This window comes from Oncorhynchus clarkii, chromosome 20 (assembly GCF_045791955.1).
Source record: "Oncorhynchus clarkii lewisi isolate Uvic-CL-2024 chromosome 20, UVic_Ocla_1.0, whole genome shotgun sequence".
Taxonomy (NCBI): domain Eukaryota; kingdom Metazoa; phylum Chordata; class Actinopteri; order Salmoniformes; family Salmonidae; genus Oncorhynchus; species Oncorhynchus clarkii.
Genome location: NC_092166.1, coordinates 47343412 through 47368439, shown reverse-complemented (window position 1 = coordinate 47368439; position 25028 = coordinate 47343412). Strand labels below are relative to the sequence as shown.

The following is a 25028-nucleotide window of genomic DNA, read 5'->3' as shown; positions in this document are numbered from 1 at the left end:
TTTTTCAGTTTTTGATTTGTTAAAAAAGTTTGAAATATTCAATAAATGTCGTTCCACTTCATGATTGTGTCCCACTTGTTGTTGATTCTTCACAAAAAAATAAAGTTTTATATCTTTATGTTTGAAGCCTGAAATGTGGCAAAAGGTCGCAAAGTTCAAGGGGGCCGAATACTTTCGCAAGGCACTGTATATCATTTTTTTTGCGAATTGGATTCATCCCCTCTACCACACGGAACCCCACTAATCATACCGACGGAAACGCACGAGGTGACTAAAAACAGACCTCCCATCCTATGCTAGCTTGCCCGGCTAGCTGTCTGAATCGCCGTGACACCAACCAACCTCACTACTCACTGGACCCTTTTGATCACTCGACTAAGCATGTCTCTCCTTAATGTCAATATGCCTTGTCCATTGCTGTTCTGGTTAGTGTTTATTGGCTTATTTCATTGTAGAGCCGCTAGTCCTGCTCACTATACCTTATCCAACCTATGCGATGACATCTCCTGGTGTCAATGATGATTCTAGTCAGTTAAGAACACATTCTTATTTTCAATGACGGCCTAGGTACGGTAGGTGAAATGCCTCGTTCAGGGGCAGAACGACAGATTCACCTTGTCAGCTCGGGGGATCCAATCTTGCAAACTTACAGTTAGCTAGTCCAATGCAATAACGACCTGCCTCTCTCTCGTTGCACTCCACAAGGAGACTGTTACGCGAATGCAGTAAGCCAAGGTAAGTTGCTAGCTAGCATTAAACTTATCTTGTAAAAAACAATCATAATCACTAGTTAACTACACATGGTTGATGATATTACTAGATATTATCTAGCGTGCCCTGCGTTGCATATCATCTGACTGAGCATACAAGCATCTAAGTATTTGACTGAGCGGTGGTAGACAGAAGCAGGCGCGTAAACATTCATTCAAACAGCACTTTTGGGCATTTTGCCAGCAGCTCTTCGTTGTGTGTCAAGCATTGCGCTGTTTATGACTTCAAGCCTATCAACTCCCGAGATGAGGCTGGTGTAACCGAAGTGAAATGGCTAGTTAGTTAGCGCGCTAATAGCATTTCAAACGTCACTCGCTCTGAGCCTTGCAGTGGTTGTTTCCCTTGCTCTGCATGGGTAAAGCTGCGTCGAGGGTGGCTGTTGTCGTTGTGTTCCTGGTTTGAGCCCAGGGAGGAGCGACGAGAGGGATGGAAGCTATACTGTTACACTGGCAATACTAAAGTGCCTATAAGAACATCCAATAGTCAAAGGTTAATGAAATACAAATGGTATAGAGGGAAATAGTCCTATAATTCCTATAATATCCACAACCTAAAACTTCTTACCTGGGAATATTGAAGACTCATGTTCAAAGGAACCACCAGCTTCCATATGTTCTCATGTTTTGAGCAAGGAACTGAAACATTAGCACATATTGCAATTTTACTTTCTTCTCCAACACTGTTTTTGCATTATTTAAACCAAATTGAACATGTTTCATTATTTACTTGAGGCTAAATTTATTTTATTGATGATGTATTATATTAAGTTAAAATAAGTGTCATTCAGTATTGTTGTAATTGTCATTATTACAAATAAATAAAATTAAATAAAAATCGTCCGATTCATCGGTATCGGCTTTTTTGGGCCTCCAATAAATCGGTATCGGTATCTGCGTTAAAATCATAATCGGTCGACCTTTAAAGGGTACGGCTAAAGGCTATAAGAACTGGTCGTCTAGTGCGTTCGGAACAGAGTAAAGGGAGCAGATTTCTGGGCGTGGAAGAATAGATTCAAGGCGTAATGTACAGACAAAGGAATGTTAGGATGCGAGTACAGTGGAGGCAAACCTAGGCATTAAGTGACGAAGAGAGAGGTTTTGTCTCTAGAGGCACCATTTAAGCCAGGTGAAGTCACCACATGAGTGGGGAGTGGAACAAAAGGGCTATCTAAGGCATATTTAGCAGGGCTGGAGGCTCTACAGTGAAAAAAGACAATAATCACTAACCAAAACAGCAATAGACAAGGGATATTGACATTAGGGAGAGGCATGTGTAGCCGAGTGATCATAGGGTCCAGTGAGTAGCTAGGCGAGCTGGAGAAACGGCGATTCAGACAGATAGCAGGACGGGGCTAGCAGGCGGGCCTCAGGGGGACGTCGCAATGGGAGAGCCTGTTGAAACCCCCCGGCTACGTCGGCAGACCAGTCGCGATGGATCGGCGGGGCTCCGTGTCGGCAGCAAAGGGTCCAGGCCAATTGGCAAAAGATGTATTGAAGCCCAGGAATTGTCTGATGGATCTCTTCGGCTAGCCGGGAGATGGGCCTAGCTCCAGGCTAACTGGTGCTTGCTTCGGGACAGAGACGTTAGCCAGGAGTAGCTACTCGGATAGCAGCTAGCTAGCTGCGATGATCCGGTGTAAAGGTTCAGAGCTTGCGGTAGGAATCCGGAGATGTGGTAGAGAAAAGTAGTCCGATATGCTCTGGGTTGATATTATGCTTTGCAGATTGGCAGGAATTGACCGGGCTGATGTCCCAGTTAACGGTGATGACCGCTAGTGGCTAACTGACTACTAGCAAGTTAGCTTCTGATGGGGGTTCCGTTTCTAAAGTATAAAGAAATAGCAGATCCATACCACATTGGGTGAGGCGGGTTGCATGTTGAAATTGAGATTAAGAATATTACAAATATATGCATACTATATATGAAGAAAACAATATATACATGGGACGGGACAAGAGTTCGGACAAAGACGTCTGACTGTTATGCCATCTTGAATTCACATACTACCAATCCACACATTGTCATAGCTGTAGTATGAATCCACAGGTAGCTAAAGCTAACAAACTAGGTTCAATGTTAGCTAGCTAACATTAGGCTATAACTAGCAATACAAATGGGTTTCTGATTGGAATATTACTACACAAATTCTACACTTAACGTTAGCTAGCGAGCCAGCAAGCTAACGTTTACTAGCTAACAGTATGCTTTAACTTGCAATAAAAATGACTGACAAAATTACAAACTTATATCTGAAAACATAGTTTGACTCCTACCCGTATAAATGGATGAACGCTTCATGGCAGACTGGAACCGTTTAACTCCATTTTGTTTGTAGCTACATCTTGTTTGGACAGCGTTATGTCAAGTCACTCTGGTTTACACGGACCGTGGCGTATGCAGAAAGTAGCCCATCACTTTTTCCAACTGATCTGACAATAGCGTCTGCTAAATTCAGGGCGTCAAAGTTGAGAAAACTAGCAAAACTTTTGTAGTTCAATGGCTAACATATCTTTCAAAAACGGCGCTGTAGAAAGAACTGTTAACACATACTGAACAGCTCACATTATAGACCGAAGCATGCTACATGGCAGACCAATCCAAACTCATCTCCTGGCATGTCCAGCCCATCCATTATCTCAGTCAATCATGGCTAGACTATTTCCATGGCTAAACCAACTAGGCTCGTAACTTAACAATTTTATTCACCTAGTTTCCTGAAACGAGTCACATATGTTCAAGCATGGTGGTGGCTATATGTTATTGGTATGCTAGTCATTGACAAGGACTAGTGAGTTTTTGGGGGAAAAAATTAATGGAAGAGAGCTAAGCAATGGCGAAATCTTAGAAAACCTGGTTCCATCTGCTTTCCAACAGACACTGGGAAACAAATTCACATGTCAGCAGGACAATAACCTAAAACACAAGGTCAAATATACACTGGAGTTGCTTTTAACACAACATTGAATGTTCCTGAGTGGCCTAGTTACAGTCTGACTTAAATTGACTTGAAAATCTATGGCAAGACTTGAAAATGGCTGTCGAGCAAATGATCAACAACCAACTTGACAGAGTGTGAAGAAGTTTCAAAAGAGAAATGTACAAAGCTCTTAGAAACTCACCCATAAAGACTCGCAGCTGTAATCGCAGTCAATGGTGATTCTAACATCGATTGACTCAGGGTTGTAAATACTTACAGTACCAGTCAAAAGTTTGACGAGCTCATGAAAAATCTCATTACAACAACGTTGAATGAGCAACACATTAAAATAAAATAGTATTAAAGTTTACATTTTATTTTATTTATTTTTTGTAGAGTCATTTTTGGTCTAACAATTTGCAAGTTAAGGTTAACTTGGTTAAAATAAGGTTACAATACAAATACGGTGGGGCAAAAAAGTATTTATTTTTTTGCAAATAAATTCATTTAAAATCCTACAGTGTGATTTTCTAGATTTTTTTTCTCATTGTCTGTCATAGTTGAAGTGTACCTATGATGAAAATTACAGGCCTCTCATCTTTTTAAGTGGGAGAACTTGCACAATTGGTGGCTGACTAAATACTTTTTTGCCCCACTGTATGTTTTACAAACAACTTCAAAATGTATGTTGAAGTTTGTCCTCCATGTTCTATGAATTTGTGAGTGATAAGATTTTACAAAACCCTTGCCTCATCAGGTTTATCAGGTGAGTCAGCCAAATGTTGTTTTTCAGATTAAACTATTGTGTTTAAGTTTATTGGGGAAGATCAGTAGTTCTAAGCGCATGAGGCAATATTCTCCAAGAATCAATAGGTTTACATTATATCTCAAAAGTACATGTCCAGAAAATCTTTGCACCAATCACGGATTGTGGCTTTAGAATACAAAACACAATGTACACAGAGTGCACAGAACATGAACACCTTCCTAATATGGAGTTGCATGTCATGGAAAGGGCAGGTGTTCATTTTTTGTACACTCAGTGTATAAGGTAAGGTGACCAAGCCTCTTTCACACCTTCCGTCCTTTTCCTAAAACATTATGCCTGATCTCACAAGTCATTCAATTTGGTTTAGGGTACAACAACAATCCCTAACTGTCGAGAGAGATGTCCATATGAAAGCGGCAGTTGTTGGATTTGATCCAGGGCCGCCATGGGTTGGCATGTATTAGATTAGAAGGTGAAGGCACTAACCCTCTGAGCCAAGACAAAATTGAGCTTTATGGAAGAGCATACATGTACAGTACCAGTCAAAAGTTTGGACACCTACTCATTCAAGAGTTTTTATTTCTTTTTACTATTTTCTACATTGTAGAATAATAGTGAAGACATCAAAACTATGAATTAATACATTTGGATACATAAAGCAACCAAAAAAGTATTAAACCAATCAAAACGTATTTTATATTTGAGATTCTTCAAAGTAGCTACCCTTTGCCTTGATGATAGCTTTGCACACTCTTGGCATTCTCTCAACCAGCTTCATGAGGTAGACACCTGGAATACATTTAAATTAACCGGCGTGCCTTGTTAAAGGTTAACTTGTGGAATTTCTTTCCTTCTTAATGCGTTTCAGCCAATCAGTTGTGATGTGACAAGGTAGGGATGGTATATAAAAGACTAAGTCCATATTACGGCAAGAACAGCTCAAATAAGCAAAGAGAAACAACAGTCCATCTTTACTTTAAGACATGGTCAGTCAATCCGGGAAAATGTCAAGAACTTCGAAAGTTTCTTCAAGTGCATCCGCAAAAACCAAGCGCTATGATGAAACTGGCTCCCATGAGGACTGCCACAGGAAAGGAAGACCCAGAGTTACCTCTGCTGCAGAGGATAAGTTCATTAGAGTTACGAGCCTCAGAAATTGCAGCCCAAATAAATGCTTCAGAGTTCAAGTAACATATATCTCAACATCAACTGTTCAGGGGAGACTGTGTGAATCAGGCCTTCATGGTCGAATTTCAGCAAAGATACCACTACTAAAGGACACCAATAAGACGGACATCAATAAGAAGAGACCTGCTTTGGCCAAGAAACACGTGCAATGGATATTAGACAGGTGGAAATCTGTCCTTTGGTCTGATGAGTCCAAATGTGAGATTTTTGGTTCCTTTTTGGTGTCTTTTTGAAACAGAGTAGGTGAACAGATGATCTCCACATGTGTGGTTCCCACCATGAAGCATGGAGGTGGTGGTGTGATGGTGTGGGGGTGCTTTGATGGTGATTCATTTAGAATTCAAGACACACTTAACCAGCATGGCTACCACAGCATTCTGCAGCAAAACACCTTCCCATCTGGTTTGCACTTAGTGGGACGATAATTTGTTTTTCAACAGGACAATTACCCAACACACCTCCAGGCTGTGTAAGTGCTATTTGACAAAGAAGGCGAGTCATGAGTGCTGCATCAGATGACTTGGCCTTCACAAATCACACAACCTCAACCCAATTGAGATGGTTCGGGTGGAGTTGGACCGCAGAGAAGGAAAAGCAGCCAAAAAATGCTCAGCATGTGGGAACTCCGTCAAGACTGTTGGAAAAGCATATCAGGTGAAGCTGGATCAAAGAATGCCAAGAGTGTGGAAAGCTGTCATCAAGGCAAAGGGTGGCTACTTTGAAGAATCTAAAATATATTTGCTTTGTTTAACACTTTTGGTTACTACAAATAAAGAAAAACCCTTGAATGAGAAGGCGTCTAAACTTTTTACTGGTACTGAATGTAAATTAGATATCAGTATTTTATTTTCAATACATTTGCAAAAAAAACATGGTTTTTACTTGGCCATTATGGGATATTGTGTTAGAAAAAAATAATATGAATCCATTTTGAATTCATGCTGTAACGTAACAAAATGTGGAATAAGTCAAGGGGTATAAATACTTTCTGAAGGCACTGTGTTCAACCTGGCCGCGTGTAACACACACCCTAAGGTGTATGGTCTAAAGAAAATAGAGTCACGATAACAGTCTTTCCCGGTCCTTCACGATGACTGTCAGCTCAGGCACAGTGGCAGGTGGGGGCAAACATCAGCTTTGCACACTGACTGAATCAGCTGCTCTATATAAAAGACACAGTACAGTGAATATGTCTTGGCAGTTGGCACAAATAGTCCAGCGTGGCTGCGGCAGCAGCACGGTGTACTGAAACTTTTATGAGGAGAGGGCTGTGTGGGTGGATGCAGGAGAAGGTATATACGTAACGGGTGCTTGTGCGCGCATGCTCACAGACACAGTGCGCGTGCAGCAGCCAGTACACTATGTGTGGAAAGTCATGTCCACAATTACAGTGCACATTTGGCATGTCATGGCAGCATCCCCCAGGACAATGTTACAGAACGTTACCGTACATTATGGGGTCACATAACTTCACTGTACAGTAGCTGAAAGAGCTTGGCTAAGGAGGATGAAAAGACACAGGAAGAGGGGGGGGGCTAGGGCTGAATGGACCCTACTCAGTGACGGTGTGTGGGCGCGTCCACGTGCGTGCAACCCAGTAGTGAAGGGAGGCTATAAGATGCTAAGTGAACGTATCCAGGGTGGTGTGTGAAGCCTGGTGGTTTGGCCAACAAGGCCTCCCCTGATCGCAGGTGACTCCACTTGTTAGCAGATAAGGCAGACTGACATTTCTGCCTCCCATTAAAAAGGTCAAGCTTTAATTATCTCAAATGCCAGCAAGCATGCACCTGCAAAAATAGGCCCAGGGATGATGTGTGTGTGTGCGCCTGTGGTGGTGGTCCTCCTATCCAGCCCTGCCGTACCACACACACAGCTGCACTGACAGATCTACGGCCAACGCATGCATGCACACACACCCTGAGTGTGCCATCAGACTAAGCATCTTGCAACCAACCAGTCAGCATCACTGACCTACAGTGATTCTTAGAATCACACCAGCATACTAAGAATCACAAAGCTATATTAAAAGAATCCCATGATTGACATCAGAGGAACGTCAGACTCCAATGGCCTAGAGTGAAGAAAACACACCAGCAGTAGATAGAGGCAGCCAAACAGCCTTATGAAATCAAATATGGGCCAGTTGTGCTCTATAAACAGCATTGTTTCTGCCCCATCATCACTATTGTTTCATTTATCACTCTTCGCATCTTTCGAATTAACGGTGATCGATTAACAAGTTCGGGCAACAGCAGACAAAGGGCTATTCCCTGTGTAAAATGCACACAATATTACATGCACATTTGACACTGTATTAAAGTGTGGTGTTCAGAAAGAAGCACATTGCATGAGAAATCTGGAAACACCCACATCCTGTAAAAACATGCACAAAACGCACACAGATACTGATTCAGTCAAATCATACACACACACAGATACTGATACACAGTCAAATCATACACACACACAGATACTGATACACAGTCAAATCATACACACACACAGATACTGATACAGTCAAATCATACACACACACACAGATACTGATACACAGTCAAATCATACACACACAGATACTGATACACAGTCAAATCATACACACACAGATACTGATACACAGTCAAATCATACGCACACAGATACTGATACACAGTCAAATCATACACACACAGATACTGATACACAGTCAAATCATACACACACAGATACTGATACACAGTCAAATCATACGCACACAGATACTGATACACAGTCAAATCATACGCACACAGATACTGATACACAGTCAAATCACACACACAGATACACAGTCAAATCATACGCACACAGATACTGATACACAGTCAAATCATACACACACAGATACTGATACACAGTCAAATCATACGCACACAGATACTGATACACAGTCAAATCATACGCACACACAGTCAAACCGTACACACACACAGATACTGATACACAATCAAACCGTACACACACAGATACTGATACACAGTCAAACCGTACACACACAGATACTGATACACAATCAAATCATACACACACAGCCGTACACGCAGCCCCATATCCACTCTTCGAGAGACAAAAGGGCCATAGATCATCAGCTTGCGCCTGTGCCATGGCGTCGGGCTCCTTGTGTCCAGGTTTTTCCTCTGCATCATTTCTGCCTTTCTCTGTGAGAAAACATGCACGGCTGGCCTCGCTGTTTACACAGCTGGTCGCGTGGAAAGGATTGCTTCATTTGAAATATGAACAGAGGTGAGAGGGAGCAGGAAGAAAAAAGGGAGGGGGGGGGGGGAGAATAGAGCCAAGTAGAGATAATAGGACCCGTATGGAGACAGAGCTAAAGGCTAAATGTAGAGAGTTTATGAGGGGACAGCAGCCTGTGAGAGAAGGAGAGAGTGTTTATGAGGGGACAGCAGCTTGTGAGAGAAGGAGAGAAAAATAGAGAAACACACTGAGGTTTCCTCCTGGTGTGTGAGTCGTGCTCTTGTGGTCTGGTGTTGTCTTTATTATTCTTCCCCCACAATCAGTCAGTTCCATACTGGCAAACTTCTCTGTACGCAGTTCTATCCCCTACTACCCCTATCAAAGTCTCGCTGGCTAAGTCTTCAAAAGCTTACTGACCCCGTGTCCTTTCCTTCAAGACCACTAGCCTAACCTGACAAGAGATGACTGAACACAATCCGATCTTACCGTTATCTATCAGTGTTTACACTGGAGGGCTCTGAATTTTCTTGGTCTGGTCACTTGGTTAGAGAAAACTCCAGGCTTGAATCATGAAGGAAAGGAGACAAGGAAACGTGAAAGGAAAAGGAGACAAGGAAACGTGAAAGGAAAGGAAAAAGAGGAAAGGCAGTTTTTTGTCCAGAGTTTTGGAACGGTGCCAGTCTGAACTTCCCTTTGTGATCTCCATGTTTTTTTGAGAGGAAACAGTCATTTCTCCCTGCTTGCCTTAAGAGTCGAGTCAGCTGTGAAGAATTCAACAGCACACCAGCAACTACGCAGACAAGCCTAAACAGAAGGCCTAACTACACTTAAAAATGTCACCCGTCTCCAATTTCTGTATCACAAGGTTGTGCAATGGAGTGGAGTAACCCTTCTGAGAATTGTAGAGGCTAGTTGTAAGAGCAAGACCCTAACATACCATTCATTTGACCCTTCACCGTCGATCTGGCATTGTTATTGTGGAGCTTTGGCTCTGATGGCTGGGAACAATAAGGACGGTTTATTAAAGAAGGGGAAGGGGAGCAGAGGGATCTGCATGTGTGTGTGTGTGTGTGTGTGTGTGTGTGTGTGTGTGTTCTCGTTCATCTCCACACACAGAGACAGCAGTCTTCCAGCCATCTATCACTTCCAGGAAGAGAACAGCTCTCCACAGCAGGGCTTCCAGCCCTCGTCACACTGAGCAGGAGAGGCCCACTCATAATAGGGACCATATTGCAGAACACAACCCCAGCCCCTTCAGCTAGACACAACACTTCCCCCTCACACACCTCAAAAGAGACGGCTGCTTCGGCTCTATGCCTTCACTGTGTGTGTGTGTGTGTGTCTCTACTTGTGCGTACCCAAACCAGTGCCTCGCTAAACAGGGTGACAAGTGCTGCCACAGTGCTACCAGCCTGCTGTGTTTTAGTGTTGCCGTAATTGTTTTTATTGCCGGGCAAAAAAAACACGTCCAGCTTGCCAAGCTAAATGTCACAAGGGCCTATTACGGAGGGCCTATTTTAGAAGCTTGTTTACTGGGCCACTAGCATCTTGGAGTGGATTCAGGTCCAGAGCAATTAAAGCAAATTCAATTATAGGACGGATCAAGTAGATGAGGAGTGTGGCCTCGGCGTGTGTTTATGTCAAGGGGGCAAGCAGGCTGGCAGACAAGTCGGAAGGTTGCACAAGGTGTTATTTGTCTGTGTCCCAACATCTTCCCCATTGCCTTATTGGACTATGGCTTCATTTAGTGGGTGCCACAGGAATCTCCAGAAATGAAGGAATACATTCATTTGACTAATCTCCATTCTTTCTGCAGCTCTGACATCTCATGTCGCTCCCTACTGTATCTCATGGCTAACCGCCTGTATATCCCTACTCCCTATTGAGGGGTATTGGATCTATGAACTTCCGTGGCGGCAGGCCAGGCTACGGCATTTGGGCCATGTCAGCACAAGCCTGGAGGAGTATGTGTGTGGCCTGGTCTGACCCTGGTGTAGTATGGGGGAATGGAATGCCACAGGGGTTTGTGGGTCAGGGCTGAGAGCTGAGGGAGGCTGCAGCTTGGCAATGATATACTATGACCTCACTCCGTTGTCAGTCACATTGAACACACTTGCATAAGCTCATAGCCACACAAACAGACATACTGTACACTGGAAGTCACACACAAAAGAATGAAAGCTGTATATTTACATTCGTCATTTAGCAGATGCTCCTATCCTGATTGACTTACAGTAGTGAGTAGATACATTTTAATACCCCCACCACGTGGGAATCAAACCCACAACCCTGGCGTTTCAAGTGCCATGCTCTGCCACACTGGACACACACCCACCCTCTAGTGTGTGTGTGTATGTGTGTAAGGGTAAACCTTTCATAGACCTTTACTGACAAGTTACCCCTAGAGTGACACTAGCTAAGCCACTGTAAAGCTCCTCCATCCCTCATTCACATTTAAACACAGCTCCAAAGCCACACTCTTCCGTACAGTATTACATAGCCTCAAAAATAGCTTGAAACCACCTACAGAGAATAAAACATCATATGCACAATAAAAACCCATCATCTCAGTCTCACATCCGGTATGGAGGGAATAAATGTGTAGCAAATTTCTCCCCGAAGTCATAAAAGTCCAGGAAAAATCTGAGGGCTATATACTGCCAGCCTATCCATTAGTGGTGTTAGACTGTAGGCTCACAAAGCTGGGAGCTAGCTGAGAATCTCCCACTCATTAGGGGTTCAGCAGTGGCAACAAATGATCAAATTGCATGGAACATGATATGCATCTATGGAGAAAGGTCTACCAGCAACATTTTCCAGACTAGTACCTAAAACAACATGGCCGTTACTGACTAATAAGCATTCACGTGGTCTGGCATTTACATGCATGAAAGTAATCAGACGTTGACCTTTTTCCTCATTGTTACGTTAGAGTTTTTCTAATATGTATTAATGTTTTTCCTCATCAATCTACAAACAATACCCCATAATGATACATTTTTAGAAATGTTTGCAAATTTATTACAAATAAAAACAGAAATACTTTATTTACATAAGTATTCAGACCTTTTGCTAAGAGACTCAAAATTGAGCTCAGGTGCATCCTGTTTCCATTGATCATCCTTGAGATGTTTCTGCAACTTGACTGGAGTCCACCTGTGGTAAATATAATTGATTGGGCATGAGCTGGAGGAACAAATCTGTCTAAGGTCCCACAGTTGGCAGTGCATGTCAGAGCAAAAACCAAGCCATGAGGTTGAAGGAATTGTCCATAGCGCTCCGAGACAGGATTGTGTCGAGGCACAGATCTGGGGAAGGGGACCAAAAAATGTCTGCAGCATTGAAGGCCTCCAAGAACACAGTGGCCCCCATCATTCTTAAATGGAAGAAGTTTGGAACCACCAAGACTCATTCTAGAGCTGGCCGTCCGGCAAAACGGAGCAATCGGAGGAGAAGGGAAAAAAAACCTGATGGTCAATCTGACAGAGCTCCTCTGTGGTGATGGGAGAACCTCCTAGAAGGACAACCATCTCTGCAGCACCACCACCAATTCCAGCCACCGTCCTGGGTCCAGGCCTACCAAGGTGTCCACACCCTACACAACACAGGTCATCGTCCACTGCTTATTTCAGAAATATGTCAGAGAAGGATTTTTTATGGAATATCTACAGAGGCCCATTATCAGCAACCGTCACTCCTGTGTTCCAATGGCATGTTGTGTTAGCTATTCCAAGTTAATAAATAAATAAAAAAAGGCTAATGGATCATTAGAAAAACCTTTTGCAATTATGTTAGCACTGCTAAAAACTGTTGTTCGGATTAAAGAAGCAATAAAACTGTCCTTCTTTAGACTAGTTGAGTATCTGGAGCATCAGCATTTCTACAACACCGTGTACTACTCCCTTCACAGAACAGTGCAAACGGGCTCTAACCAGAATAGAAAGTGGGAGGCCCCGGTGCCCAACTTAGCAAGAGGACAAGTACATTGTTTCTCAAACGAGAGACACTATACTCCTCACAAGTCCTCAACTGGCAGCTTCATTAAATAGTACCTGCAAAACACCAGTCTCAGCATCAACAGTGAAGAGGCGACTACGGGATGCTGGCCTTCTAAGCAGAGTTGCAAAGAAAAAGCCATCTCAGATTGGCCAATACAAATAAGAGATTAAGATGGACAAAAGAACAGACACTAGACAGAGGAACTCTGCATAGAAGGCCAGCATCCCGGAGTCGCCTCTTCACTGTTGACGTCGAGACTGGTGTTATGCGGGTACTATTTAATGAAGCTGCTAGTTGAGGACTTGAGGCACCTGTTTCTCAAACTAGACACTAATGTACTTGTCCTCTTGCTCAGTTGTGCACCGGGGCCTCCCACTCCTCTTTCTATTCTGGTTATTGCCAGTTTGCACTGTTCTGTGAAGGGAGTAGTACACAGCGTTGTATGAGATCTTCAGTTTCTTGGCAATTTCTCACATGGAATAGTCTTCATTTCTCAGAACAAGAATAGACTGACGAGTTTCAGAACAAAGTTATTTGTTTCTAGCCATTTTGAGCCTGTAATCGAACCCACAAATGCTGATGCTCCAGATACTCAACGAGTCTAAAGGCGGCCAGTTCTATTCCTTCTTTAAATCAGCACAACAGTTTTCAGCTGTGCTAACATAATTGCAAAACGGTTTTCTAAATGATCAATTAGCCTTTAAAATGATAAACGGATTAGCTAACACAACGTGCCATTGGAACACAGTAGTGATGGTTGCTGATAATGGGCCTCTGTACGCCTATGCAGATATTCCATTAAAAATCTGTTGTTTCCAGCTACAATAGTCAGTTACAACATTAACGATGTCTACACTGTATTTCTGATCAGTTTGATGTTATTTAAAAAAATATAGATATTTCAAAAACAAGGACATGTCTAAGTGACCCCACACTTTTGAACGGTAGTCATAGGGGTCATAATAGTTTGTAGGCCAAACTTCTCGGACGCTACAGATGATTTTGTGAGAAGACCGATTTTTGGGATGTCTCATGGTCTGACAAACACCACTCTAGCTCTATTTCCTTTCACTGCAGATGTTTCAGTGTGACATAAGCGGGTGTGGTGGATTGATGCAACAAAAAGATATCACTAGATTAAACATACATTTTAATGGGGATTTGTTTATTATGCTAATTAGATTTCAGCCGGGTGCGAACATCCACCTTAGGGGGTTAAAAAACTGACCTATAGTGTATGCTAAAAAAAAAAAAAAAAAAGTGGTAAATAATTTGTTATACTAATCTAATTGGTCAGAAAAAAATATTTTTTGTCCCTCAGAGGTAGGGGTCAAAAATGATTGACACGCCTGTTTTCAATACCTTAACCTTGCGAAGAAAACAGCACTGAGCCTTTTTCTACAATGTTTTAGGAGTTGGAGAACACATTGGGAGGGATTATTGACCATTCCTCCATACAGAATCCTTCCTCTGTACTGATGGACTGCCCCTCTTCAATTCAAACTACAGGAGACAGATGCAAAATCTTGATTTTGAGGCCAATTAATCATTTCTGGATTTTGCCGTGTGCCTGGGGTTATTGTCTTGCTGGAAGATCCACTTGTGGCCAAGTTTCAGCCTCCAGGCAGAGGCATCTAGGTTTTAGGTTAAAATGTCCTGGTACTGTGCAAAGTTCATGATGCCATTGACCTTAAGGGCCTCAGGACCAGTGGAAGCAAAATAGCCCCATAACATCAAAGAGCCACCACCATATTCTACAGTAGGTATGGGGTTATTTTCTGCTTATGCGTTTTTAGGGGTGTCAATAATTGAGCCCTACCTTTGAGATCTTTTTTTATTACAAATCGCTTTCTCTGAACAATTGTAATAGTATGAAATAATACTTTTGAGCATACAATATAGCACAGTAATTTGTTTATTTTATAGTAATTTTTGCTCACCTTTATCAAGGGTGTCAATCATTTTGGAACCCACTGTATGTATATAACGACATGTTTGATGTACATTTGTATCGACTACACCTAAGATTAAATTAATTAAATTCTAAGTCCTCTTCTATTCCACCAAATTAAATTCCATTCCCATTCATTCAAATTGCAATTCTGTATCCTGTTCACTTCTTAAATTCAAATTCAATAATTGAAATTAAATTAGGAATTCTTAATTAAATTCTGAATTAAGCCCAACCCAGATACGTCCATGTGCGCGAGCGCTGAGGGGATCCTCCCTCCAGTTGGCCACATCTTTGGCCTGTGCAGCTAAGAGGTGAAAAGTAAGTGATTGGAGTGGTTCTATGAGCCTTTTCCTCGGTCCTCGGGGGCTTACTAGATGACTATTGATTGGTGAATTGATTGATTGATATATCTTGGAGACAGTGAGTCAACAACATCATTGCTCTTCATATCGAAGAGGGGAGGCTTTTTTTCTTTCTCCGCAGGGCTTGCAAGCAACATGATTGGTGATGGTTGTTAGACACATACAGGCGCATGCTCACAGCCACACAGTCAGTTTTAAAGCAGATTTCCTGCGATTCTACATATTCTGCCATGGAACTAAGAGAACATTTTGCAGTTTTAAAGCTAAGTCCCTGCAATTCTATGCATTTTGCCATGGCTAACGCTGTGCTTTTTGTTTCTCAAACATAACATTTTGCGCAAACATAAAATATATACTGCTAAATTCATTATTTTGGTGAATATTAATTCTCAAATATTACATTATAAAAAAATATATCAGTCCATTATCTTTTCTACATACTTCATCTGATTTTACTCATTTACGTTCACACTGAAAGTGGAATTCCATCCCGAAAAGGATTTACTGAAAATGTATTAATTACTGTTTGGGCATATGCGAGATGCAAAAAAAAGAAAAAAGACAGCCCACTCAAGGATTTCAATGCAGAAGTATCCCTGTATACAACATTAAAGGGCGAGCCTCCATGATGGCATACAGTAAGACAATACCACAATGAGGAGCTTGCTGAATAGAAGTGTTACATCAGTGGAGGCTGCTGAGGGGAGGACGGCTCATATAAATGACTTGAACGGAACAAATGGATACCATTCCACCGATTCCGCTCCAGCTATTACCACGAGCCCGTCCTCCTTAATTAAGGTGCCACCAACCTCCTGTGTGTTACATACACAATAATTATACGCACCCAGGCCAAAGGAATGTGGCCTTCTACTGTACTGAATGAAGCAGTTGTGTAAAATATTGACGCAAAATGCAACTCCATGCACTTTATATTGTTGTCCAATTCTTTGTTGTTTCTATCGAACTGTATGAGGTCTGACTTGTCTTGAAACCTCAGCGAATCAGAACAATAGAAGAAATCACCATCTACAGTTGCACACACACGAAGAGGTCCCACACACCGGGGAGCCTTGTTAACAGTTTCCACTCTCCACTGCGCTCACAGTCACACTGAGCCTCTCTCACACAGAGAGCGAGAAAGACAGAGCGACAGAGAGCGAGACAGAGAGAGAGAAAGAGAAAGAAGCAAAGGACTGCTCAGTCACACTGAGCCTCTCTCACACAGAGCGAGAGAGACAGAGCGACAGAGAGCGAGACAGAGAGAGAGAAAGAAGCAAAGGACTGAGGGAGGCAGACATCGAAAAAGAGGAATGGAGGGGTATTGGGAGAAAGATTTGGGAAGACTTTCTTCAAGCTTTCATGCACACATTGCTCAGAGTTATTCAGAAGCTAAGACAGCCCCATCAGAGAGGAAAGGGGGAAGAATACAAAAGAGAGATTGGCTTCTCAGGGACTGAAATATTTCCCTCTACCTGTCAGCCTATCAAAAGGGACAGCAGCAAAACAGGTACCCAGTACCCACCGTTGCAGACAGGCATAGACAGACAGACACATGCTACTACACCGTTACAAAGAAAACCAGCTAAATTAAATCCCCAATATTAAGCTGCTACATGAACTGAAATTACTACTGATCTCCTAAACGAGGGCAAACAAGTCCAGCAGAAAAACAGATCCAGTTCTGAACGAAGATATGCGACACCTAAAACTAAAAAGGTTCAGGTCACAGATATCGCTCCATCTCAGGACCTCTATTAGCAGATATTGTAGCTGGTCTTTTCTAGCATAAACCTTCAACCGAGCCAGGAGATTGTATTAGCCTCTTGTGTCTCCTCTCCTTTACCGTGTGTGTGTGTGTGTGTGTGTGTGTCAGCATGCATGTCGGTCTGCTGTGTGATTCTGCATACGTGTCCCTCTTCCTCCACTCAGAGAGGAATGAAGTGAAGGTGACACACCGATCCTCCTCCTTTCTCCACTCAGCACAGCCACCACCAACTGTACTAGGATTAGAGCACTCCATCAGAGAGGAATGAAGGTGACACACCGATCCTCCTCCTTTCTCCACTCAGCACAGCCACCACCAACTGTACTAGGATTACAGCACTCCATCAGAGAGGAATGAAGGTGACACACCGATTCTCCTCCTTTCTCCACTCAGCACAGCCACCACCAACTGTCCTAGGATTAGAGCACTCCATCAGAGAGGAATGAAGGTGACACACCGATCCTCCTCCTTTCTCCACTCAGCACAGCCACCACCAACTGTACTAGGATTAGAGCACTCCATCAGAGAGGAATGAAGTGAAGGTGACACACCGATCCTCCTCCTTTCTCCACTCAGCACAGCCACCACCAACTGTACTAGGATTAGAGCACTCCATCAGAGAGGAATGAAGTGAAGGTGACACATCTATCCTCCTCCTTTCTCCACTCAGCCACCACCAACTGTACTAGGATTAGAGCACTCCATCAGAGAGGAATGAAGTGAAGGTGACACACCGATCCTCCTCCTTTCTCCACTCAGCACAGCCACGACCAACTGTACTAGGATTAGAGCACTCCATCAGAGAGGAATGAAGTGAAGGTGACACACCGATCCTCCTCCTTTCTCCACTCAGCACAGCCACCACCAACTGTACTAGGATTACAGCACTCCATCAGAGAGCTTGCAACTTCTCATATATCAGATGGCTCCAATCTGCAGCCTGGAGCTCTTCATCTCATCTGGGAGTGGAATATCAGTTCCTCCCACAACAGGATGAAGGGAAGTGACCATCTAGGAGTAAAGCATCACTCACCTGCTCTGATGACCATGTGTGTTATTGTAAGTGAGGCCATCTAGAAGACTAAAACTACACTAGAATTACACAAGTTAGAAACATTCGGTGCAAAAAATTGGTTAATAGCGGGGGTTGGAACAGGTTCAAGGAATAGAACAGAATCAAAACCGGGAACAAAAGTGAACTATACTGTTCCAGAACACAACCATTATTTTAAAAGCATGGGAAAGAGTTTAACGTTATTTTACATTCCGGGATTATAATGGTTTTGTCACACAAAAAAACACAATGTGCCTATTCAAAGCCCTCAGTCACTCAAACTTATTCCGGTGTCTGCCTGCCAGCCGAATATGTTTATCACTATGTGTGCATGGATAGACTACCTGCCCCTCCCCACCATAGTCTACTACTGTCGTTACAAGCGTGATTCCGAATAGGGAGAGATATTTTTGATTTGAGAAGAATGGATTAACTTTTTCAATGCCAGTTAAGGACAATATAGTTTCACATTTCACATTGAATGAATGGACTACAAAAAAGGTAAGACGTGTTTATTGTAATTCTGGTGCCATTCTGCAAACACACAAGCTTGTTAGCTAGCTAGTTGTGGTCCTACATTGAGCCAACACTCTGAAATTCAAATACATTCAAAGTAAATTTGTAGGTGGGCCTAATTCAGATAATGAATGTCATCACAAGCCAAGCCTCCTCCACCCTCTCTCCCCATCCACAAAATTTCAGTCACATCTCACACCCTACACTTGTTTGTCCAATGCATGTATGCATGTCCAATGCACGCTGCATAGCAATCTGCTCCATCTGCACTGATTGGTGAAGTAATTTAATTTTCAAACTAAAAGCAAAAAATAAAAAGTTTCAGATGTTTCAAAAGGAACGGTATAAACAGCTGCTTTTTGGGGGGTTCGAAGCAGTTTTGCTGGTCGGAACATTTGAACGAAACAAGAAAGAAAATGGTTTTGTTCAGAATGAAATTGGAAAATAATTTTGTTTCCAAACCATGGTTAACCTCTCTAGGCTAGGGGGCGGTATTTTCACGTCCGGATGAAAAGTGTGCCCAAAGTAAACTGCCTGCTACTCAGGCCCAGAAGCTAGGATAAGCATATTTTTAGTAGATTTGGATAGAAAACACTGAAGTTTCTAAAACTGTTTGAATGATGTCTGAGGTGACAGTGTTTTCAATGGGTTTTCTATGTGGATCAAGATTTCTAAGGCACTTGCTTGCAGTTCCTATCGCTTCCACTGGATGTCAACAGTCTTTAGAAATTGGTTGATGTTTTCCCCTTTGTGTAATGAAGTAGCCATTTCCTATCTGGGTGGATAGCCAAGTGTTCTGTTGTGGTTGGGGCGCGAGACCTGAAAGCTCTGTTTTTATCGGCTATTGAACGCAGTTTATCCAGTCTTAACTTTTATCAATTATTTACATTAAAAAAATACCTAAAGTTGGATTAGGAAAGCTGTTTGAAATGTTTAGACCAAGATTACAGGTAATATATTCGATAATGTGTAGTCATGTCGGGCGAGTTGGGACCGGTGTTTTTCTGGATCAAACGCACCAAATAAAATGGCCATTTTGGAGATATAACCGACGGAATTTACCGAACAAAAGGACCATTTGTGATGTTTATGGGACATATTGGAGTGCTAACAGAAGATCTTCAAAGGTAAGGCATGAATTATATCATTATTTCTGAGCTTTGTGTCGCGTCGCGCCTGGCGGGATGAAATATGATTGTCTGTGTTTGTTTAATGGGGCGCTGTCCATCAGATAATAGCATGGTTTGCCTTCGCCGTAAAGCCTTTTTGAAATCTGACATGGTGGCTGGATTAACAAAAAGCTTTACATTTGGTGTATTGCACTTGTGATTGTATGAAAGTTCAATATTTTTAATAACTTAATTTGGCGCTCTGACATGTCACCGGATGTTGTCAAATCGATCCCGTTAATGGGATTTGATCCCTAAGAAGTTTTAACATCGGCGTTAAAAGATAAGTGATCAGGAAAATCCCCCAAATCACTTGACTCTATAGTTGAATGATTTTCCTCTATGGAGTGCAAAGTTAAATGAACTAGCCTATAAAACAGCACTGAAATTACACGTGCTATTTCATCTGGTCTTCCTATGACGACGTAAGCCTACTAAACATGGACGAAAAGGTATTTACCAATATAGACAGAGATGAAGAACAAAACCTTAGTGGGTTGTTTTGTAGTGCTTGTGAGTAGAGTACAACAGACATCAAATGAATAGGCAAGCATGGGCACATAAGTTTCCAGTCATTTCTCATGGCATATGGACGGGACAATGACAGAGTGAGCGAGAGCAAAGACAGAAAAGAGCGAGAGAGGAGAAAAGAGCGAGAGAAAGCAGGAAAAATGAGGCAGAGAGAACAGTAAAACAAAGAATCATTCCTAAAATAAAACCGTTTGGACGGCTCCCTGAGATGAGGGAAAAAAAGGTACAAAGCGTGATGGTGATCAAATACAATACTGACCTCATTTCTATGTGGCGCAGACAGGAAGGAAGCGGGGAAAAAAGATCCAAATGTAACATTTGAGAGGGATCTGAAAAATCGGGGAAGACAATGTATTCTGCCATAACGAATAAGAATTGTCAGTGTGGGGGGGTAGGCAAAGACAACATGGGCTTAGATTTCATGTCCTGAATAAAAGTGTGTGTGAGAGTGTCTCGCTCTCAGATCAGATCATGAGGCCTGCTACCGCACACAGAGTGTCCTTACACACAACCATTATATTGCAAAGCTTTTAAAAAGGGCTCCTATTTGAGAATGAGTGACCAGAACATTGTTTGCAATCACTACTGCTGAGTTCCATTTCTTCCCCTTACTTTTGGGGGTTTGGTAGGGCTATTGTTAGCAACCTACGGACAAAACTATTCTCATACATGCATTGTGTTGGCGCAAAGATGTCAGAGGAAGACGATAACGCACAACTTCCAGACAAGCGTTTTCGGGGAGGTAAACAGGTTGACCCCCAATGTCATTTTGAACACTTTTGACACCAGCGAGCAATTCCCCATTAGCGCCTTGGCTGAGGCTCCCCCCACCCGACGCCGGGGGAACATTCACCAATATAATGTATAGTAAGGCTGAGGGAGCAAAAAAAAAACATCCATAGTAAATGAGGAATCCATCCTTCACTAGTGTCCATTAGATGCACATCCCTCTAGTAATATATAGTCCAATGCATCTTTCACTCCATATTTTATGATACATATCCTCACCAGAGCCAAAAAGGTAGGATAAAAGAAATTGAAGGAGGGGAAAAAGGTTTTAGTTTCAATGCATGGTCAATAAAGTTCTTCAATTCTAAACAACGCTCCCCAGGACATTGCTCCATTCCATCCGAGCTTGTGGGACCGCTAAGAACATAGCGTCAAAGCCAGAACAGCTCTGCTCAGAGTGGGCCTTGGAGGAAGCTGAATTGGTGGTATGATCTTTGCCCAAAATGCATTTAAGTGCCATTTCAGAATACTGAGCAAGCAGTGTGTGTGTGTGCGTGCACAGTGTGTCGGGAGCCAGCCACAAACTTGCCAGAGTAATCAACAGCTCTCCAGCTGCCAAGATCAACTTCACAGGCAGTCGCCACTCATTTACGAGGCCGTGTCGCCCGCTGTCCGGGCCCGGGCGAGCAATTATTAGTGTTTGTTATTGTCATACTATTTACACTGTTGCCTGAAAATATTTTTTCTTCTCGGCAGCGCCAAACACTGTTCATTGATTGGGTGGTGCTTGGAAACTACTGTAGTGTGATATTAACTGTACTGTTGGTCATATTTGCTCAGGATATTGCAGAAGGATATGGCCGTTGTGCAATGTCTTGAGTTAGGAAATTGTCTTCATAGGGGGCCCCAGTCTTGAGGGCAGGGTGCAGGAGGAGAGTGGGCAGATCCCTGGAGCATTATGTGATGTATGTGTGTGTGTACACTGCCTATTTTTTCCCTCTGTACTCCAGAGTTCTTTGTAGGAAAGACAACTACATTTCTATACACTGAGCATCGAAAACACGCTGTTTCCATGACATAGACTGACCAGGTGAAAGCTATGATCCCTTATTGATGTCACTTGGTAAACCCACTTGAATCAGTGTAGATGAAGGGGAGGAGTGGGGGTTAAAGAAGGATTTTTAAGCCTGGAGATAAATGGGACATGGATTGTGTATGTGTACCATTCAGAGGATGCTGCTGGGTTTTCCACACGCGACAGTTCCCTGTGTGTATCAAGAATGGTCCACCACCCAAAGGACATCCAGTCAACTTAACACAACTGTGGAAAGCATTGGAGTCAACATGGGCCAGCATCCCTGTGGAACGCTTCGACACTTTTTAGAGTCCACGGTCGATGTATTGAGGCAGTTCTGGGGGGGGGGGGGGGGGATCCTGCTTTTTTTCCCTACCAGGACTGTGAGCCACACTACCACCTCAAGAGAAAATACTAATTCACTGATTAATCATAGATCTGTGCATTACTCAGTGATGAAGAGGGGTGAGGGGGCCCAACAGTGCTGCTTAAAAACATTTGTATAAGTTGTATATAAGAAGTGCATGTGTGGGAGGAAGTGAGAAAAGACCGAAGTGCTAGGCCTGGGAGCCATGTGTTCAGTTGTATTGAGAGGCGGTGGAGACAACGCTATTTTCCCTGGGTCCCTCCCTCTCCCTCAAGCAGGACGGTCGGGGCTACAGCCAAGCTGAAAGTGATTCCAGAGAGGGAGGGGAGAGATGGTGGGAGTGAAAGAACGAGACGGAGCCCAGCCATCAGCCCATCGGTCTGTGGTTATGGATGAATCTGTCCTGACGGCCCTGCCCCCACACCCCTCCCCCCCATACCATCTACCCCAGACCCCCACATCTCCACACAGAGACTGATATAGTACTGAAAAAGAGGGAAAGAGGGAGATGTATAAAGAGAGAGGGAGAGATATACTCTAGTCAGGAACGGAGTAGGTGAGGGAGAGCGTGCTGGGGGGGTGGAGGGAGATTGATCTCAAACTAAATGGGAAAAAAAGAGGTCCGAAAAAGGGAAGAAAGAGAGATCGACAGGCAGCGACTGGGAAAGGACGCCTTTTCCCGCCCTCCATTTGCACAAGACTTTCATTACCACCAATTTAGGCAGGGAGCCATATCTGTGCTGCCATTATGGCTGGCCCACATAAATCAGTCTAATCTTCCTCACAGGCCCTTAAATTACACCTCCGAGTTGGTTATTAAAATTTGTCACCCGTCTCACAACACCCGGCGCGGCTGGATATTAGACAGGGGCCCCAGACAAATCTGTTTCAGGGGGGAGAGAGAAAGAGGGAGGCCTAGTCTGTCAGCCAGCCCATACCGCCATACCTAACAGGCAGGTAGGGGGAAGAGAAATCTGCCGGCTCAGACTGAGCAAATCAGAGTAGCAGGAGGGAGGCCCATCATCTGGTTTGATTTATATACTCCTGTAGATCTGGTTCAGACTTGCTCGCAACTCTCTCCCTCACGTACCTATATATAGAGCACTTCTACACCCCCCCCAATTCCATTACCATCGACCCCCCCCCCTCCCTCAATCAAACCCACGCCCAGATAAGACGCATGATGTATGGCCTAATTGAAGGGAGCGCTGGGTAATGTTGCGTCGCTCAGGTTTGGAGGCGAGAGCCGAGGGTGATTAGCCTGTAGGATTTATTGTTATTGCTGCATTATTAAATAATACAGACACGTCTGGGTGGGTTACCACTGGCAGACACAGAGCCCTGTAGGTGGAGGGACTGGCAAGCTCATACATCAGATGTTTTTTCCTATGGATTTCATCGAAATCTTGTAGTCCCACACGGGCAACGGTAGGACACTTGCACTTTAAACGTGTCCGAAAACGAACACAGTGATCTATAATTCATGCCCATGAGATTTCGGCTTTACCCTCTCCTACCCCCCTTCCAGCTCAGAGGAATATAGAACCTTGTTTTTCCTCGCGTGGAGTCGGTCTCGACAAAATCAAAATGGGCCGAGGAAAATCTGTGTGGAACGGTATTCGGAAGGAAAAGGGATAACACAAAATACTCTAGTCAGAACAGTCTTTCACAATTCAAAGCTTTCGGGCCTCATCAACAGGAGGGGGGCAAGATCTAGGGGTCGGAGCCAGGACTGATTTGCTCACGAGAAGAAAATAAAGACATTTCTCTGTAACCGCAATTACTATGTGATACGAGTTTAATTGAAGAGGAGATGTGTCAACCACGACTGAATTCTGTGGTAGATGCTTCTGATCATCTTCATTTTAGGCTGTAAATGCTTGTTCTAGTGGTCTAAGCTGATCCTAAACGGGCCCCTACTTGAGGCACATGGGGAAGTGATTCAAATTAAGGGGAAGCTGAAATGGGATGTACTGGTATTTTGTAATGCAGATCTTATAGCGTCGATGGTGATACACACAGGTCCTGTTAAAGAGTTTACACTTTGACGAAATCTACCTGCGTAGAGTTGTCACAATACACTACTGCGATACTACACTACCTGACTTTCCTTGGCAAAAAGGAAAAACAAAAAGCAGACTAAACTCTTTGGTCCTTTAAAAAGAAAAATACTGTCTGAAAAATGTGCTATAGCTTGGAAAATAAAGGTGATTCTGGGTGACAACACAAGGATGTTTGTTTCCAACATAAGGACCGTTTTCCCTCAGGAAATTTTGTCCGCTTCATGTTTTGTTTCCAACATAAGGACCGTTTTCCCTCAGGAAATTTAGTCCGCTACATGTTTTGTTTCCAACATAAGGACCGTTTTCCCTCAGGAAATTTAGTCCGCTACATGTTTTGTTTCCAACATAAGGAGCGTTTTCCCTCAGGAAATTTAGTCCGCTTCATGTTTTGTTTCCAACATAAGGACCGTTTTCCCTCAGGAAATTTAGTCCGCTTCATGTTTTGTTTCCAACATAAGGACCGTTTTCCCTCAGGAAATTTTGTCCGCTTCATGTTTGGTTTCCTTGCCACGATACCTTTGAGTATACTGGTATCGCGACAACCCCACCGCATACCATTTTCCAGCACAAGCTGCATCACACG

The 25028-nt window shown here is 43.2% G+C and overlaps 1 protein-coding gene across 2 annotated transcripts in view; it reads right to left on the bottom strand.

Annotated features, from left to right (window-relative positions):
* LOC139376442 (retinoic acid receptor alpha-like) overlaps positions 1–25028 on the bottom strand; it is a 257204-nt gene that overhangs the window by 155458 nt on the left and 76718 nt on the right. The gene's annotated exons all lie outside the window — the stretch shown is intronic.